General features: G+C 40.3%; 2 pseudogenes across 1 annotated transcript; both read right to left on the bottom strand.

Annotated features, from left to right (window-relative positions):
- Positions 1-6,922: 6,922 nt before the first annotated feature.
- Positions 6,923-8,321, bottom strand: LOC100429375 (putative elongation factor 1-alpha-like 3 pseudogene; annotated as a pseudogene).
- Positions 8,322-16,989: 8,668 nt separating this feature from the next.
- LOC100429456 (heterogeneous nuclear ribonucleoprotein A1-like) lies at positions 16,990-19,192 on the bottom strand (annotated as a pseudogene). The gene has a single exon (XR_013413805.1). The product of XR_013413805.1 is annotated as a heterogeneous nuclear ribonucleoprotein A1-like (transcript).
- Positions 19,193-20,061: the final 869 nt, after the last annotated feature.

Here is a 20,061-nt window from a genome sequence, read left to right as displayed (position 1 = left end):
GTTAGTTTGCTGAAGATAACAGCTTCCAGCTCCATGCATGTCCCTGCAAAAGACATGATCTTGTTCCTTTTTATGGCTGCATAGTATTCCATGGTGTGTTTGTACTAAATTTTCCTTAGTCTATCATTGATGGGCATTTGGGCTGATTCCATGTCTTTGCTATTGGGAATAGTGCTGGAGTGAACATGTGCATGCATGTATCTTTATTATAGAATGATTTACATTCCTTTTGGGTACATACCCAGTAAAGGGATTGCTGGGTCAAATGGTACTTCTACCTCTAGATCTTTGAGGAGTTGCCACACGGTCTTCAACAATGGTTGAACTAATTTATACTCCCACTGACAGTACAAATGCGTTTCTGTTTCTCTACAACCTCACCAGCATCTGTTGTTTTTGGCTTTTTAATAATTGCCATTCTGACTGTCATAGGATGGTATCTCAATGTGGTTTTGATTTGCATTTCTCTAATGATCAGTGATGTTGAGCTTTTTTTTTTTCATATGTTTATTGACTGTATAAATGCCTGGATTTGGTTTGCCAGTATTTTATTGAGGATTTTTGCATCAATGTTCTTCAGGGATATTGGCCTGAAGTTTTCTTTTTTTGTGGTATCTGTGCCAGGTTTTGATATCAGGATGACACTAGCCTCATAAAATGAGGAAGGAGTGCCTCCTTTTTAATTGTTTAAAATAGTTTCAGTAGAAATGGTACCAGCTCTTCTTTGTACCTCTGGTAGAATTCAGCTGTGAATTCATCTGGTCCTGGGCTTTTTTTGGTTGGTAGACTATTTATTATTGCCTCAATTTCAGAACTCATTATTGATCTATTCAGGGATTCAATTTCTTCCTGATTCAGTCTTGGGAGGGTGTTTATCAGTTTCTTCTAGATTTTCTAGTTTATGTGCATAGAGGTGATTATAGTATTCTCCCATGTTTGTTTATATTTCTGTGGGGTCAGTGGTAATATCCCCCTTATTGTTTCTGATTGTGTTTATTTGATTATTTTCTCTTTTCTTCTTTATAAGTCTAGGTAACAGCCTATCTATTTGATGAATTTTTTTAAAAAACACCTCCTGGATTCATTGATTTTTTTGAAGAGTTTTTCGTGTCTCTATTTCCTTCAGTTCAGCTCTGATCTTAGTTATTTCTTGTCTTCTGCTAGCTTTAGGGTTTGTTTGCTCTTGGTTCTCTAGTTCTTTAGTTGTGATGTTAGGTTGTTAATTAGATATCTTTCTAGTTTTTTGATGTGGGCATTTAGTGCTATAAATTTCCCTCTTAACACTGCTTTAGCTGCATCCCTGAGATTCTGGTACATTGTTTCTTGGTTCTCATTAGTTTCAAAGAACTTCTTGATTTCTACCTTAATTTTATTATTTACCCAGTAGTCATTCAGGAACAGGTTGTTCAATGTAGTTGTGTGGTTTCAAGTGAATTTCTTGATCTTAAGTTCTAATTTGATTTCGCTGTGGTCTGAGAGACTGTTATGATTTCAGTCATTTTGCATTTGCTGAATGTTTTACTTCTGATTATGTGATAAATTTTAGAGTGAGTGCCACGTGGCAATGAGAAGAATGTATATTCTGTTGTTTTGGGGTGGAGAGTTCTGTAGATATTTATCAGGTTCACTTGATCCAGAGCTGAGTTCGGGTCCTGAATATCTTTGTTAGTTTTCTGTCTTGATTATCTGCCTAATATTGACAGTGAGGTGTTAAAATTTGCCACTATTACTGTGTGGGAGTCAAGATCTCTTTGTAGGACTCTAAGAACTTGCTTTGTGAATTGAATCTGGATGCTCCTGTATTGGGTGCATATATATTTAGGATAGTTATCTCTTCTTGTTGAATCAAACCCTTTACCATTGTGTGATGCCCTTCTTTGTCTTTTTTGATCTTTGGTTTAATGTCTGTTTTGTCAGAAACTAAGATTACAGCCCCAGATTTTTTCCGTTTTCCATTTGCTTGGTAAATTTTCCTCCACCCCTTTCTTTTGAGCCTATGTGCTTCTGCATGTGAGATGGGTCCCTTGAAGACAGCATACCGATAGGTCTCCTCTTTAGCCAGCTTGTCACTCGGTGTCTTTTAAATGGGGCATTTATTTAGTCCATTTACATTTAAGGTTAATATTGTTATGTGTGAATTTGATCCTGTCATCATGATGTCAGCTGGTTATTTTACAGACTTGTTTATTATTTATAGTGCTATAAATTTCCCTCTTAACACTGCTTCAGCTGCATCCCTGTGATTCTGGTACATTGTTTCTTGGTTCTCATTAGTTTCAAAGAACTTCTGGATTTCTGCCTTAATTTTATTATTTACCCAGTAGTCATTCAGGAACAGGTTGTTCAATGTAGTTGTGTGGTTTTGAGTGAATTTCTTCATCTTGAGTTCTAATTTGATTTCGCTGTGGTCTGAGAAACTGTTATGATTTCAGTTATTTTGCATATTTCAGTTATGTAGTTGCTTCACAGTGTCACTAGTCTGTGTCCTTTAGTGTGTTTTTGTAGTGGCTGGTAACAGTTTTTCCTTTTCATGTTTAGTGCTTCCTTCAGGAGGAGCTCTTGCAAGGCAGGCCCAGTGGTGACAAATTCCCTTAGCATTTGCTTGTCTGAAAAGGATCTCATTTTTCCTTCTCTTATGAAGCTTAGTATGGCCAGATATTAAATTCTGGGTTGGTAATTCTTTTCTTTAAGAATGTTAAATATTAGGCCGGGCGTGGTGGCTCATGCCTCTAATCCCAGCACTTTGGGAGGCCGAGGCGGGCGGATCACAAGGTCAAGAGATCGAGACGATCGTGGCTAACACAGTGAAACCCCGTCTCTACTAAAAATACAAAAAATTAGCCGGGCATGGTGGTGCTTGCCTGTAGTCCCAGCTACTCAGAGGCTGAGGCAGGAGAATGGCGTGAACCCGGGAGGCGGAGCTTGCAGTAGCCGAGATTGCGCCACTGCACTCCAGCCTGGGTGACAAAGTGAGACTCCGTCTCAAAAAAAAAAAAAAAGAATGTTAAATATTGGCCTCCAATCTCTTCTGGCTTATAGGGTTTCCACTGAGAGGCCCACTGTTACTCTGATGGGCTTCCATTTTTAGGTGACATGGCCTTTTTCTCTGACTGCCCTTAACATTTTTTCCTTTATTTTGACCTTGAAGAATTTGATGATTATATATCTTAGGGTTGATCTTCTCATGGAGTATCTTACTGGGTTCTCTGAGTTTCCTGTATTTGAATGTTGGCCTGTCTTGCTAGGTTGGGGAAGTTTTTCTGGATGATGTCCTGAAGTATGTTTTCCAACTTGGTTCTGTTCTCCCTGTCTCTTTCAGGTACCACAATCAGTCCTAGATTCAGTCTTTTTACATAATCCCATATTTCTCAAATCGTTTGTTAATCCTTTGTTATTATTTTTTCTTCATTCTTGTTGGTCTGTCTTATTTCAGAAAGATAGTGTTCAACCTCTGAGATTCTTTTCTCTGCTTGGTCTATCCTGCTATTGATACTTGTGATTGCATTGTGAAGTTCTCATGTTGTGTTTTTCAGCTCCATCAGGTCAGTTATCTTCCTCTCTAAACTGGCTATTCTAGTTAGTAGCTCCTGTATTTTTTATTGTGATTCTTAGCTTCTTTGCGTTTGGTTACAACGTGCTCCTTTAGCTCAGTAAAATTTGTTATTACCCATCTTCTGAAGCCTACTTCTGTCAATTCAGCCATCTCAGACTCTGCCCAGTTCTGTCCCCTTGCTGTAGAGTTATTGCGGTCATTTGGAGAAGAGGCACTCCACCTTTTTGAGTTTTCAGAATTGTTTTATTGATTCAGTGTCATCTTTGTGGGCTTATCTACCTGCAACCTTTGAGGTTGCTGACCTTTGAGTGGGCTTTTTGTGGGGTATTTTTGGTTGATGTTGTAGTTTTCCGTTTGTTTGTTTTTCTCTTAACAGGGCACTGACTTAGCAACCGTAGGGCTGCTGTGGTTTTCTGGGGGTCCACTCCAGACCCTAGTTGCCTCAGCTTTTCCTGTACCTGGAAGTATCATCAGTGAAGTCTGTGAAACAGCAAAGATGCCAGCCTGCTGTTTCCTCTGAAAGCTCTATCCCAGAGCGGTACTGACCTTTCCCTGGCCTGAACAGTCTTGTAGGAGGTGTTTGGAGACCCCTTTTGGGAGGTCTCACTCAGTAGGGGGAATATAATTCAGGACACACTTACAGAAGCAGTCTGGCTGCTTTTTGGTGGAGCAGGTTTGCTGTGTTGGCAGGAGTACTCTTTGTCCAGATGCCTAGACTCTCCAGAGCTGGCAGACTTGAACAACTGAGTCGACTGAACTGCAGATATGGAAGCCATCCCTGCCCCTTACCTTGCCCCAGTCAAGCTCCCTTCCAGGGAGAGATCAGGTCTTTATAAGCCTGGCTGGAGTAACTGCAGACTCCCCATAGGAAGGCCCCACCCAGTGAGGAGGACTTGATTGGTGTCTGCTTAAAGAGGCAGTCTGGGCACAATCTGGCTAGGCAAATGTGCTGCATTAGGGGGTCCCCTCCTTGCCCTGACCACCTGCACTCTCCAGAGGTGGCAGGCTGGAATACTGAGTTGACCGCACTACAGAAATAGTGCCCACCCTTCCCGGGGAAACTCCTTCCTTTCTCAGGCAGGCTCAGCCTGTTGCCCCTGGCTGGCTGGAATTTCAAGTCAGTGTGTCTTAACTTGTGAGGTGCTGTGGAAGAGAGGCCTGCAGAATGATACTTCTTGGCTTCCTGGATTCAGCCCCCTTCCTAGGGGAATGTATGAACAGATCTGCTGCCTCACCAGGGATTTGGGGGCTAGAGTATGTAAAAGTCTTGGGTCTCTGTGAGTGCCTGAGTGGCTACTCTGCCAAGACTCCACACAGCTCTCTGTATAGGACCCAAGGCCCTAGAGATATGGGCTCATGAAGGGATCTCCTGATCTGTGGGTTGCAAAGATCTGTGGGAGAAGCATGGTTTCCTGGGCAGGGTTGCATGATCATTCACCACTTCCTTTGGCTGGGGGTGGGGGTTTCTTTGCCTTTTGTGCTACTCCCGGGTGGGCCATTTCCCCAACCTGCTTTTCTTCATTCTCCTTAAGAATTCTCCTCTTTAAGCAGACCACGATCAAGTCCTCCTCACTGGGTGGGGCCTTCCTGTGGGGAGCCTTCAGTTACTCCAGCCAGGCTTATAAAGACCTGATCTCTCCCTGGGAGGGAGCTTGGTGGAGGCAGGGCAGGGGGCAGGGACAGCTTCCATATCTACAGTTCAGTCGACTCAGCTGTTCAAGTTGATTGTCTAGTCAGTCCCATTGTCAGAACCTGGATATTTCAGTTGAAGGTGCTGTATCCACTTGCAGCTTTCCTTACTCTCTGTGAGTGCTGTGGGCCACAGCTGCTTCTGTTTGGCCATCACCACTGCAGGACAAGCCACTGAGTAAGGGACAGGGCTGCTCACAGTGGAAACCACAAAGTAGCTCATTCTGCTCAGCACCTCACTTACTACTTTGCCAGAGAGACAGGGTGAGGAGCAGATCCTGAGTGAGCTTCCCTCAATGTCTGTGGTCTCTTTCCAGCTACCTGTAGGAATCCTTAGATATCTATCATCTTAAATATTTATCTTTTCTTTTTACTATGAATATTCAAATTATTGTTTTCCAGCTATTTTGAAATGTTCAATTGATTAATGTTAACTATAGTCGCCCTACTGATCTATTGACTACCATCTTACTTCTATCTAACTGTATATTTGTATCCATTAATTAACCTGTCTTCATTCCCCCTGTAACCATACCTTTCCCAGCCTCTGGTAACCACCAGCCAACTTTCTATCTGCATAAAATCCACTTTTATAGCTCCCACATGTGAGTGAGAATATGTGATATATGTCTTTCTGTGCTTGGCTTATTTTACTTAACATGTTGATGCAAATGACAGGATTTCATTTTTTTTAATAGCTGAATAATGATTCATTGTGTGTGTGTGTGTGTGTGTGTGTGTGTGTATATATATATATATATATATACCTGTTTTCCACTAAGGAGCACTTAGATCAATTCCATATTTTGACTGTTGTGAAAGGTGCTGCAATAAACATGGGAATGCAGATACCTCTTTGATGTGTTGATTTCCTTTCTTTTGGCTATATACCCAATAGTGAAATTGCTGGATCATATGGTAGTTCTATGTTTTTGTTTTTGTTTTACTTTTTCTTTTTTGAGATGGAGTCTTGCTCTGTCACCCAGGATGGAGTGCAATGGTGCCATCTCGACTCACTGCAATATCCACATGCTGGGTTCAAGTGATTCTCATGCCTCAGCCTCCCAAGTAGCTGGGATTACAGGCACCTGCCACAATGCCCAGCCAATTTTTTGTAGTTTTTGTAGAGACAGGGTTTCACCATGCTGGCCAGGCTGGTCTCGAACTCCTGACCTCAGATGATCCACCTGCCTCGGCCTCCCAAAGTTCTGGGATTACAGGCATGAGCCACCATGCCTGGTCTATTTTTTAGTTTTTTTGAGGAAACTCCACAAAGTTTTCCATAATGCTCTACTAATTTATCTTCCCATCAACAGTGTATGAGGGTTCCTCTTTCTCCACATCCATGCCAATATCTGTTACTTCCTTCCTTTTTTTTTTTTTTTTTTTCCTCATTAAACCTTTTAATGGGTCTCAAAATTCTGTGACGGATTTTTGGTCAAGTTGTTTCCATTAAAAAGTACAGATTTTAAAAAATAATAATTTAAAACTGCCACACACAAAAAAGAAAATCAAAGTGGTCCACACAACATTCTCCTTTCTGTCTGAAGGTTTTATGATGCACTATTGTCATTAACCAGTCTCTTAGTGCTAAACTTAAATGGCCAATTGAAACAAACAGTTCTGAGACCATTCTTCCACCACTGATTAAGACCGGGTGGCAGGTATTAGGGATCATATTCACTTAGCCTTCTGAGCTTTCTGGGCAACTTGGTGACCTTGCCAGTTCCAGCAGCCTTCTTGTCCACTGCTTTGATGACACCCACGGCAACTGTCTGTCTCATATCACGAACAGCAAAGCGACCCAGAGGTGTTTAGTCTGAGAAGCTCTTGACACACATGGGCTTGCCAGGAGCCATATCAATGATGGCAGCATCATCAGACTTCAAGAATTTAGGGCCATCTTCTGGCTTTTTACCAGAACAGCGATCAATCTTTTCCTTCAGCTCAGCAATCTTGCATGCAATGTGGGCCATGTGGCAATCCAGCACAGGAGTATAGCCAGCGCCGACTTGGCCTGGATGGTTCAGGATAATCACCTCAGCAGTGAAGACAGCTGCTTCCATTGGTGGGTCGTTTTTGCTGTCACCAGCAACGTTGCCATGATGAACATCCTTGACAGACACATTCTTGGCATTAAAGCCCACGTTGTGCCCAGGAAGAGCTTCACTCAAAGCTTCATGGTGCATTTTGACAGATTTTATTTCTGTTGTAACGTTGACTGGAGCAAAGGTGACCACCATACCAGGTTTGAGAACACCAGTCTCCACTCGGCCAACAGGAACAGTACCAATACCACCAATTTTGTGGACATCCTGGAGGGGCAGGCACGAGGGCTTGTCAGTTGGATGAGTTGGTGGTAGGATGCAGTCCAGAACCTCAAGCAGCGTGGTTCCACTGGCATTGCCATCCTTCTGGGTGACTTTCCATCTCTTGAACTAAGGCATGTTATCACTTGGCTCCAGCATGTTGTCACTATTCCAATTAGAAATTGGCACAAATGCTACTGTGTCGGGGTGTAGCCAATTTTCTTAATGTAAGTGCTGACTTCCTTAATGATTTCTCATATCTCTTCTGGCTGTAGGGTGGCTCGGTGGAATCCATTTTGTTAACACCAACAATTAATTGTTTCACACCCAGTGTGTAAGACAGAAGGGCATGCTCTTGGGTCTGCCAGTTCTTGGAGATACCAGTTTCAAATTCGCCAACATCAGCAGTAACAATCAGGACAGCACAGTCAGCCTGAGACATCCCTGTAATCATGTTTTTGATGAAGTCTCTGTGTCCTGGGGCATCAATGATAGTCACATATTACTTGCTTGTATCAAATTTCCACAAGGAGATATCAATAGTGATACCACGTTCACGCTCAGCTTTCAGCTTATCCAAGAACCGAGCATACTTGACGGAGCCCTTTTCCATCTCAGCAGCCTCCTTCTCAAATTTTTCAATGGTTCTTTTGTCGATGCCACCACATTTGTAGATCAGATGACCAGTAGTGGTGGACTTGCCCAAATCTACGTGTCCAATGACAACAATGTTGATATGAGTGTTTTCCTTTTCCATTTTTGCTTTTAGGGGTAGTTTTCATGACACCTGTGTTCTGGTGGCAGATCCGGTATGAAAAAGCTCCTTTCTTTTTGATAAAAGCCATTTTAACTGTGGTGAGATGGTATCTCACTGTATGGTTTTTTTTTGGTCTTTTTTTTTTTTTTTTTTTTTTGAGCCGAAGTCTTGCTCTGCTGCTGAGGCTGGAGTACAGTGGTGTGATCTCAACTCACTGCAACTTCTGCCTCCTGAATTCAAGTGATTCTCCTGCCTCAGCCTCCCTAGTAGCTGGGATTACAGGTGAATGCCACCATGCCCGGGTATTTTCTGTATTTTTAGTAAAGACCGGCTTTCCCCATGTTGGCCAGGCTGGTCTTAAACTCATAACCTCAAGTGGTCCGCCTGCCTCGGCCTCCTAAACTGCTGGGATTACAGACATGAGCCACTGGGCCCAGCCTCATTGCAGTTTTGATTTGCAAATCTCTCATGATTAGTGATGCTCAGCATTTTAAAACTATACCTCTTGGCCATTTGTATGTCTTCTTTTGAGAAATGTCTATTCAGATCTTTTGCCTTCCTCCCCTTTTTTTGAGAGATGGGGTCTCACTCTGTTGCCCAGGCTTGAGGGCAGTGGCATGATCATAGTTCACCATAACCTTGAAATCCTGGGCACAAATGATCCCTCTGCTTCAGAATCCCAAAGTGCTAGGATTATTGCCCATTTTAAAATGTAATTATTTGCTTTTTTCCTATGAAGTTGTTTGAGCTTGTTATATATTTTGGTTATTAATTCCTTGTCTGAGGGATAGTTCACATATATTTTCTCCCATTCTGTGGGTTGTCCCTTCAGTTTGTTGATGGTTTCCTTTGCTGCGCAGAAACTTTTTAGTTTAATATAGTTCCATTTATCTGTTTTTGTTTTTGTTGGCGGTGCTTTTGAGGTCTTAACTATAAAATCTCTGCCTACACAACTGTCCTCAAGTGTTTCTCTTATATTTCCCTCTAGTGGGTTTATAATTTCAGGTCTTACATTTAAGTTTTCAATCCATCTGGAGTTGATTTCAGTATATGGTAAGAGATAAGGGTCCAGTTTCATTCTTCTGCACATTCAGTTTTCCCAGCACCATTTATTGAAGAGACTGTCCTTTTCCCATTGTATGTTTTTGGTGCCTTTGTCAAAAATGAGTTGGCTGTAAGTGTGTGGTTTTATATCTGGATTCTCCATTCTTTTCCATTGGCCTATGCATCTGTTTTTAGCCAGCATCTTGCTGATACAGTGTTGTTGTGTATTTTAAAGTCAGATAGTGTGATGCTTCCAGCTTTGTTCTTTTTGTTCAGGATTGCTTTGGCTATTTGACATCTTTTGTGGTTCCATATAAATTTTAGCATTGTTTTTTCTCTTTCTGTGAAGAAAATCACTGGTATTTTGATATGGGTAGCATTGAATCTGTAAATCATTTGGGGTAGAATTGTCATTTTAACAATATGAATTCTTCCTCCAATTCATGAACATGGAATATCCTTTCATTTTTTGTGTCTTCTTCAATTTCTTTCATCAGCATTTTATAATTGTTTATATAGAAGAAAATTCACACATTCAATGCTATCCCTATCAAATTACCAGTGATATTCTTCACAGAAATAGAAAAAACAGTGCTAAAATTTGTATGGAACCACAAAAGATGCCAAATCACCAAAGCAATCCTGAGCAAAAAATTTTCTTTCATTTTTTTGGTTAAATTGATTTATAAGTATGCTTTACTCTTTTTTTTTTTTTTTTTTGAGACGGAGTCTTGCTCTGTCACCCAGGCTGGAGTGCAGTGGCATGATCTCTGCTCACTGCAAGCTCCGCCTCCCGGGTTCACGCCATTCTCCTGCCTCAACCTCCCCAGTAGCTGGGACTACAGGCGCCCGCCGCCACGCCCAGCTAATTTTTTTGTATTTTTAGTAGAGACGGGGTTTCACCGTGTTAGCCAGGATGGTCTCGATCTCCTGACCTTGTGATCCGCCCGCCTCGGCCTCCTAAAGTGCTGGGATTACGGCTTAAGCCACCGCGCCCGGCCATAGTATGCTTTATTCTTTATAGCTATTATAAATGGGATTGCTTTCTTGATTTTTTTTTCAGATTGCTGTTGCCATATATAAATGCTATAATGATAATGAGGTAAATTCAGCAAGAGAATGTAACAATTATAAATATGTATGCAACCAAAACTGGAGTACCTATATATATAAAGCAAATATTAATAGACCTAAAGGGAGAGATAGGCTGCAATACAGTAATTGTAGGAACTTCAGCACCCCACCTCATACTGCATTTTATGATTTTGTATTTTGCAACTTTACTGAATTCATGTATTAGTTCTAAAAAATTTTGGAGTCTTTATGTTTTTCTAAATATAAGATCATGCCCTCTGAGTACAAGGCTAATTTGACATCTTCCTTTCCAATTTGGATGCCTTTTATTTCTCTCTCTTTCCTGAAAGCTCTGGCCAGGACTTCAAGTATTATGTTGAATAAAAGTGGTGAAAGTGGCCATCCTTGTCCTGTTCCAGATTTTAAAGGAAAGGCTTTCAATTTTCTCATGTTCAGTTCAATGTTGGCTGTGGGCTTGTCATATGGTCTTCTTTAGTTTCAGGTATGTTCCTCCTATACCCAGTTTGCTGAGGGTTTTTATCATAAAGGGATGTTGAATTCTAGCAAATGCTTTTTCAGCATCTATTGAAATGATCATATGGTTTTTGTTCTTGGTTCTGTAAATTTGGTGTATCACATTTATTTATTTACATACATTGAAACATTCTTGCATCCCTGGAATAAACACCACTTGATCCTGGTGAATGATCTTTTTAGTGTATTGTTGAATTCAGTTCGCTAGTTTTATTTATTTATTTATTTTACTTTTTTGAGACAGAGTCTCATTCTGTCACCCAAGCTGGAGAGCAGTGATGCAATCTTTGCTTACTGCACTAGACCAGTCCAAACCAAGATACATCCATTCCAGGATCAAGGGGCAATCAAAACCTAACTACAGGATGATTGATCAATGATGGTTTTAAAGAAAGACCTTGATCAAAAGAGGGAAATGTAAAAGTTGTCAGAATCAAAATGCAGTCACTTGTGTTAGAAAAAAAAAAAAAAAAAAAAAAACCCTGAAAAATAATGCCAAATATGAAGGGAGGGTTCTCATGCATAAATCCCTGATAAAAAGAACTATCACAAACTATCACAAAAGATTCTGCAGAAACCACAAGCTTGCACCAAGGCCATCACATCTTTACACAAAAAAAATATGTCTTTGAGTATATCTGCACAGCAACTGCCTGTTTAACCTCAAACTAGCATCACCTTGTTATTGATTATTGTAGCCAAGGATAATTATCTCAAAACAGTTATATAATCCTCCTCATGTTTCCTTTAAAAACCTTTGTCTTTCTTTACTTCCCTGAATATGCACATGCACATAGTTTACTATGACACATGTATTTCTATTGCAATGCTCTATTTCTGAATAAATATCTTCCTTTAGAGAGCCTCTCTGTTTATTATTTAAGTTGAGAGAGTAAAAGTGCTAACACCCAGATAACTAAAGTTCAAGGGAAAAGAGAGAGAGAGAGACAGAGAGAGAAAGAAATGGAAAGGAAGAACTATTTGAATAAAGAATGGAGATCTCTCAGGGTTAAAGAAAAGCCAGAGTGGCTGGAATGTCACAAGTAATGCAGGTAATGAGAGGAGTGGGATAATGTGAAGAGGAATGGTGTACAGAGCTGGCTCTGTATGGTTTTATATTCTGTGTTGAAGAGCTTTTATGTTTATTTTTGTTTCTAGAGGAGGATCGCATTTTATTTTTTTTGTTTGTTTCTATTTATTTATTTATTTATTTATTTTTTGAGACAGGGTCTCACTCCGTCACCCAGGCTGGAGTGCAGTGGTGCGATCTTGGCTCACTGCAACCTCTGACTCCTGGGTTCAAGTGATTGTCCTGCCTCAGCCTCTCCAGTAGCTGGGACTACAGGCATGTGCCACTACACCTGCCTAATTTTTGTTATTTTTTGGTGAAGACAGGGTTTCACCGTGTTGGCCAGACTGGCCTTGAACTCCTGACCTCAAGTGATCTGTAAGAAGGGTTGCATTTTAAAATTAAGTTATAATTTACACACAGTGAAATTCACTCTTTATCTTTTTATGCTGTATCATGAGAATATTGCAGAGCAGAAAAATAGACCCTAAAAATATTTCTGAGTTTTGTTTTATACAACTCCAAACTTACGCGGGAAGAATCTTAAAGAAATGGACAGTAGGAATGATTTTTCCAGTCTACAATGAGAATGCCCTCTGTGGAGGGGGAGAAGGAACTAGTGAAGACAAGAGGTCTGCATATTCTGGAGCCAGTGAGACAACAACTCCCACACACCAGCATCTGATGTGATCTTGAGGGAATGTAGGAGAGGATCCAGGACTGAATTAAGATTTTTAGGTGTTCTAAATTCTGTCAGCTCCCTTTTCTCCCCACATTTCTGACACCTTACTCTAATTTTGTTGATATCAGATGGAGGTCCTACTGTAGTGGGATTGATAAGGAATCAGAGAGACTGATGGAGTTCAGGAGGGTATTTATTATTTGGGTGCACCAGCCCAGTTGGATTAACATCCAAAGGACTGAGCTGTGAACAAAGAGTTAAGTTACCTTTTAAGCATTTAATGGGGTGGGGAGAGATCTGTGCAGGGGGAAGCATATTACAGAAGTGAGAAACAGAGACAATTATTCAATTAATTGAGCCATGCATTATATCATTTCTTTCTTTTCAAGGAAAAACGTGTTTTACGACTTGAGTTTATCTGTCTAGTGACCTTGCAGCTGCACAGCTAGAGAAACAGGGTCTTCATAATGCCTGGTGAAGGAGGAGAGATAAGGCTCACTAGCCACAGAAAAACAGGCAGTTAATTTTTAAAGGACTCCAGTTTTTTCTTTTTCTCAGGGGGAATTGGGTTTTCCTACATACAACTGAGTTTCTGCTTACAATTTCTTTAATTTCTTTTAATTCCTGCTCCATTCCCCTCTTTGGTGCTTTTTATAACAAAAGTGTTAATAGAAAGCACCACTTTTTGCCACCTCTTTGTGGAGCTGAGCTTTTTCTTTTGCTGGCAGCGGCTGATGTTTGGTTAATGTCATTGACTATGCCGTAGTGTGTCAGGTTACTATTGTGTTTATAGTTGATTGAATACTCTTGATAAACAGAGGTAAAAGGCAAGGAAGGATGAGGCAGATGCCAAGAATAAGCAACAACCTACCAATGAGGGTTTTGAATCTTTTAAAAGTTGAGAACCATTTTCCTAACAAGGAATCTGGGGAGCACCTGCACTAAGTCTGAACTGGAACATGGGCCAACTCACGCATTCTAGCTGTATTTCCATGATAGCTTGGCCATTATACCATCGATTTCTAGGCAACAGTTGGTTAAATTAAATTTTCCGCATACTCTTCTTTTTGAAGCTAAGAGTTAATCTAAAGCTAATCTATTTTGATATATAGCATTTCTTATTTGTGTTGCTTGTATTGCCAATAAATCTAATGCCCTTGATCTTTCATTGGTTATAATTTCAAGGACTACCTGCAACTTTATGATGTGGTTGAGCATATAGATTGGGGTGTGGTATCTCCATGACCCATCTTGTACCTAGGTAGCTGGCCTATAATATTTAATGATTCTTTCAGGAGGCCATTCATTATCTTTTCAGTCTTCTATGTCCACATCTTTTTAACATCTGTATCTATTTTTGTGATTATGCTTCTAGTTTTTAAAAATTTTTATCATAAACTGAATATCTTAAGAGTTCCCCTTGCTTTGGAGGAATTAGAAAGGATGGCTTGATTGTTCCTAACACACTTGCCACTGTCCATTTAGCTAGCAGTTGCTGATATGCCCATGTTGTACAGATTCAATATAGGCCAGAGGGCGCTTTCCAAGCATTTGGAGCCTCTAGCTGATATCAAGAGTGGTTTAGAGTAGAGAATTGAGAGAAAGGGTTTGGATCTGGTAAGTAGGAGTCATTCTGGGCATTTCTCTATAGAGTTTTGTTTTTGGTCTTATCATAATACTGTTGCCCTGGGCAGGTTGTTTCTCTTATTGCTTCTGTGAAAGCCTTTCCCCGTTGGGCGATACGGTACTTTTTAATTATGGAGGTTTTTAACAATCAAACACTGGCTGAGGCTGTTGGTTTACTGGCAGGGTTAGGCAAAGTGAAGTTATCTCATGGCTTTAATTCCTTTGCCTCCCATGGCCACTGGTTCCCCATATTAGTTTTTTTACATACATAGCATGAGGAAATTCTTCAGCTGCCAGCTGTGTTTTCAGCTAGTTGAGCAAATAAGTTTTTGGTTAATGGGGGAAGCTCAGGCACTGGCTGATCAAAATGCTTGTAGAATGACTTGTGGACCTGCAATTGCAGGGTTGGATACATTTGAGTCCTCCTAGTCTTTTTGACAATCGGTAGTGGAACTTCAAGGCCTGCTTCTTGTCTATCAACTCGTAATAGTGCTGTCTGTCCTGTAGACCAAAAAGGTAGCTCTAGCTTTAAGATAGTAAAATTTAAAGGATTGCATGTCCTTGTCTTACAATTTGGTTTGGTTGACATACTCCTTAGTAGAGCAGTCCTTCGTGAATATAAATGTTGGAGCTGTGTTAGCATAGACCACTGAATGTTACAGTGTGGGCATCTGATTTGTGGTTTTCTGTACAGATGTTTAGGACTGTTGCTGCTAAGCCTCTCTTGTGTTAAACCATTGCAGACTGCTTCTGGTTTTTTTAAGATTATGAACATATGCAGCATGGCAGGCATCCAAATACAAGTAAATAGGTCTTTTATAGGAGGGAGGGGCTTCTTTGGTTCAAGCTATAACCTCTCCTTTTTTTTTTTTCCTCTGATTTAATGGGTACCTCAAACCAGAATTCATAGGGTAAGAGTTTAGGGTTATAACATACATATAGCTGATTATTTCCTGGGTCACAGACTGAATAGGTGGCCTGGTTGTATGTGCAGGTTCCTAACTTGGTTTCTGTACATTTATAGTAGGTATGGTACAGTAGAGTTTTAACTATGGTATTTCTTACCCAGGTAGTGTGTACACAATGTGGGCATCTTTCTAAAGATTTCTCCTTTTTTACTATAGGCAGAAATGGTAAGAACATTAGTGTATGTAATAGAAAAATGCTTACACTACACATGGGCATGGCAAACCTTCCTCTGGGCATAGACATTTGCAGCATTTGCAGTAATAACATGACAACAGAACAATCAGTATTGACAGAATTATAACTAGGCTTATAAATTGTATTTATATTTACTTTTCCAGAGATGGTCCTCTTAGCTTTGACTGTCATAGACTAGTCAGCTTCTGGGATGTGACTAGAGCAGAGCTTGCGGGATCCTCAAGCTTTAGCCATGTGTAGACTGACCAGCTTCCGGTGTGGTCAGTGTAGGGCAGTTGTCCTTCTTACCAGTGGTTGGATTTTGCCATAGGACTATGCGGGTGGAGCGATCTGGGTATTTTTTGTTAATCCACTGGTCGTCGTTAGGAGTTACTGCTGCCGCTGGTTTCAGCCAGCTATAGTGAATTGAAAGTGTGACGCCTGCATCTTTAACGGCAGTGGGAGTAGACATGATTACAATATGGGGCCTATCCTATATGGGTTCTAGAGAGGTTGGATTCCATTTATTAACTTAAATAAAGTCCTTATACAACATATGCCCTAATCAAAAGAAAAACCAGTGTGGCTATATTAATGCTAAGCATAGTAGATATTAAGACAAGAAGTATTACCGGAGAGAAAGAGGCATTTCATAATGCTAAAAGAGTCAATTCAATAAAAAGTCATAACAAAACTATTTATGCATTCACCTAATAGCATAGCTTCAAGATATATACTGCAAAAATTAAAATAATTAAAATGAAAAATAGACAAACTTCCAATCATAGTTAAATATTTTAACATACATGTTGAATATCCCTTATCCTAAATGCTTGGGATCAGAAGTGTTTCAGATTTTGTTTTTTTTTTTTTTTTAGATTTTGGAATATTTGTGTATACATAATGAGATATTTTGGGGATGGGACCCAGGTCTAAACACAGAATTCATTTATGTTTTATATATACCTTATACACATAGCCTGAAGGTAGTTGTATTAGTCAGGGTTCTCTAGAGGAACAGAACTAATGGAATATATATATATATTAACTCACATGATCCCAAGGTCCCACAGTAGGCCATCTGCAGGCTGAGGAGCAAGGAGAGCCAGTCCGAGTTCCAAAACTGAAGAACTTGAGTCTGATGTTCAAGGGCGGGTAGCATCCAGCACGGAAGAAAGATGTCAGCTGGAAGGTTAGGCCAGTCTCTCTTTTCACATTTTTCTGCCTGCTTATATTCTGGCCATGCTGGCAGCTGGTTAGATGGTTCCCATCCAGGTTAAGGGTGGGTCTGCCTTTCCCAGCCCACGGACTCAAATGTTAATATCTTTTGGCAACACCCTCACAGACACACCCAGGATCAATACTTTGTATCCTTCAATCCAATCAAGTTGATACTCAGTATTAATCATCACAGTAGTTTTATGAATTTCATTTTATTTATTTATTTATTGAGACGGAGTCTCATTCTGTTGCCCAGGCTGAAGAGCAGGGGCACGATCTCTGCTCACTGCAACCTCTGCCTCCCAGGTTCAAGTGATTCTCCTGCCTCAGCCTCCCAAGTAGCCAGGACTATAGGCACAAGCCACCACACCTTGCTAATTTTTGTATTTGTATTTTTATTTTTCAAAATAATTAAATCATTTATTGATTACACATGATAATGGATGATACACAAGCTTCATTCCCATCTATAATTTTACCTGGTACCATTATTCAATTTAGATATATTGCATAGGATGTGCCAACAATCATTTTTATAACCAATAATTCCATGATTTTGCTTGGGTAATCCCTTTCAATGGTGAGCTTCAGGTCATAATAACTGTCAGTTATTATGGTTTAGTAACTGTCAGTTACTAGAGTTTCTGAAGACAATGGCTTCTCCACCCAAGCAGGTTGTATATAAATTCCAAATAGAACCTGGCATCACCCTGAAAGAATTCTAACTTCACACTGCTGGGGGAAATTTACCAAGATGGTTTCAGAGTAGACTAACTTTACACAGCACATTAGAAAAATAAAAGACATTTATCCAGCGTCATGATCAGACTATTACATTTAGCAATCAACAGCATGGGTGCGCAAAAAAAAAAAAGAAAAAAATTCTACATTAAGACCCTTTGTTGGAATGCTTTACACTTTCCACAGAACAGAAACTAAAATAACCATTATACAATTAGTCACAAATACAGTCCTCGAGATTTTTTGCTCATAAACATGAGTATTTGTCTAAAACATATCTTCTTTGTAGCAGCTAGGCCCTGCCACCACTGTGCTTGGTTGAGTTCACAAATCTGTTGTAACCTGTAGCTTCCCTATCACTTCTCTGGCTCTCCTCTCCTGCTAAGCTTTGTTTCCTAATTAAAATCTTCTGCCACTGCCATAGCTACTGCTGCTGCTGGAACTGTCATAGCCACCTTGGTTTCGTAGTTTGGCCAAGTATTGGCCTCCACCACCATAGGGGCCAGAGCTTCCGCCTCCAAAGTTTCCTCCCTTCATGGGTCCAAAATGTGAAGACTGATTGTCATAATTGACAAAATCATTGTAGCTTCCACCACCTCCAAAGTTGCTTCCATCATTACCAAATCCATTATGGCCATCCCCACTGCCACCATATCCACCACCACCATGGCTGCCCCACCATAACCACTGAAGTTTCCTCCACCACTAAAGTTGCCATTCCCACCAAAATCACCTCCACAACCACCACCAAAGTTTCCAGAACCACTTCGACCTCTTTGGCTGGATGAAGCACTAGCCATCTCTTGCTTTGACAAAGCTTTCCTAGCTTCATAGTTATGGCCATTCACAGTGTGGTATTTCTGAATGACAGTCTTATCCACGGAGTCATGGTTGTCAAAGGTTATAAAGGCAAAGTCCCTTTTCTTGCCACTGCCTCGGTCAGTCATTATTTCAATCACTTCAATTTTCCCATACTGTTCAAAATAATCTCTTAGGTGATGTTCTTCTGTGTCTTCTTTAATGCCACGAACAAAGTTCTTTTTCACAGTTAAGTGTGCACCTGATCTTTGAGAATCTTCTCTTGAGACAGCTCTCTTTGGTTTCACAGTTCTTCCATCTACCTTGCGTGGCCTTGCATTCATGGCTGCATCCACCTCCTCCACAGTGGCATATGTGACAAACCCAAAGCCCCTGGAGCACTTGGTGTTTGGATCTCTCATTACCACACAGTCCGTGAGCGTTCCCCGTTGCTCAAAATGGCTCCTCAGGCTCTCATTGGTTGTTTCAAAGCTCAACCCTCCAATGAAGATCTTCCTCAGCTGTTCAGGTTCTTTAGGAGACTCTGACTTAGACATGATGGCAGTGAGAAGAGAGACTCTAACGGTGCTTCTTCGGTGGCATTTACAGGCAGAAAGGCTAATTTTTGTATTTTTAGTAGAGATGGAATTTCACCATATTGGCCAGGTTGGTCTTGAACTCCTGACCTCAAGTGATCTACCCGCCTTGGTCTCCCAAAGTGCTGGGATTACAGGGGTGAGCCACCATGCCCAGCCAAAATTTTTAATAATTTTTGTGCATGCAACAAAGTTTGTGTATGTTGAATCATCAGAAAGCAAAGATGTCACTGTCTCAGCCACCCACAAATAGAATATTTGTGGCGGTTTGGCACCATCATCTTTCCTGACTCTGAACTTATCTGAAGTATGCCATATATGTTGTTGCCAACACTTGGAACACAAAATCTAAAGACGTAGTTGTGCATGCCTGGCACAACCTCTGCCCTGTGATTGTGTCTACTGATGATGTTGAACTAGTGGTAACTTTGAAGGATTCTGTATGTCAAGTGAAAAAAAAAAGTCTGACCTCCTTACATATGCAAAAAAATATACTTCCAGAGTCTGCAGTAGGCTGAAAGAAATGGATATTGAAGTTTTTGACATCAATAATGAGACTGATATTCATTGACTGATGGTGAAACAGCTGAAATGGTTCTGAATCAAGGTGATTCAGATATTGAGTAAATCGTTGATACTACTGATAAGCAATCATTTTCTTACACTTACTCACACATAAGTACTTAAAAGTAAAAAATATGACACACCATTAATAGTGAAAAAACAACGTGTTCGTGGTAACTAAGCAGCAGTAGCATCAGCAGAATACCTGTATCAGCTGTTAAACAATAGCAACAACGGTAAGCTTTCAGTCTCTACTTATGATACTGAGTTTTTATTGAAAGGTTACCATCCACTATATATTTTTTATTTTTTTCCTGTAGTTACATACCAATATATTTTATTTTATTTTTATTTTTTATTTCTTACATGAGAAGAAACATCAGACACAGTTTAGGAATGAGGAAGTGGGTCCTCCAGGGAAGGCATTCTGTTTGATGGCTTTTAAACGTCTCCTCTAGAGGCATCATCAACAATGGTTTTTGTCTAGAAGTCTCTGTTTGATTTTATAAGCTGACATAATTTCTTGTTCTGTTATGAATGTATGCTGCTCTAGTCCTTCCATAAGCCTGTCAAATATTTTCACCATGTCATCGACAGGCACTTTTTATGCAGTATTAACAGCATCATCTTCATTGTCACTATAATCACAATCACCTTGATT

The sequence above is a fragment of the Macaca mulatta genome, chromosome 2 (genome assembly GCF_049350105.2).
Source record: "Macaca mulatta isolate MMU2019108-1 chromosome 2, T2T-MMU8v2.0, whole genome shotgun sequence".
Classification (NCBI taxonomy): domain Eukaryota; kingdom Metazoa; phylum Chordata; class Mammalia; order Primates; family Cercopithecidae; genus Macaca; species Macaca mulatta.
The sequence above is the reverse complement of the archived record's forward strand: the minus strand, read 5'-3'. Positions and strand labels throughout refer to the sequence as shown.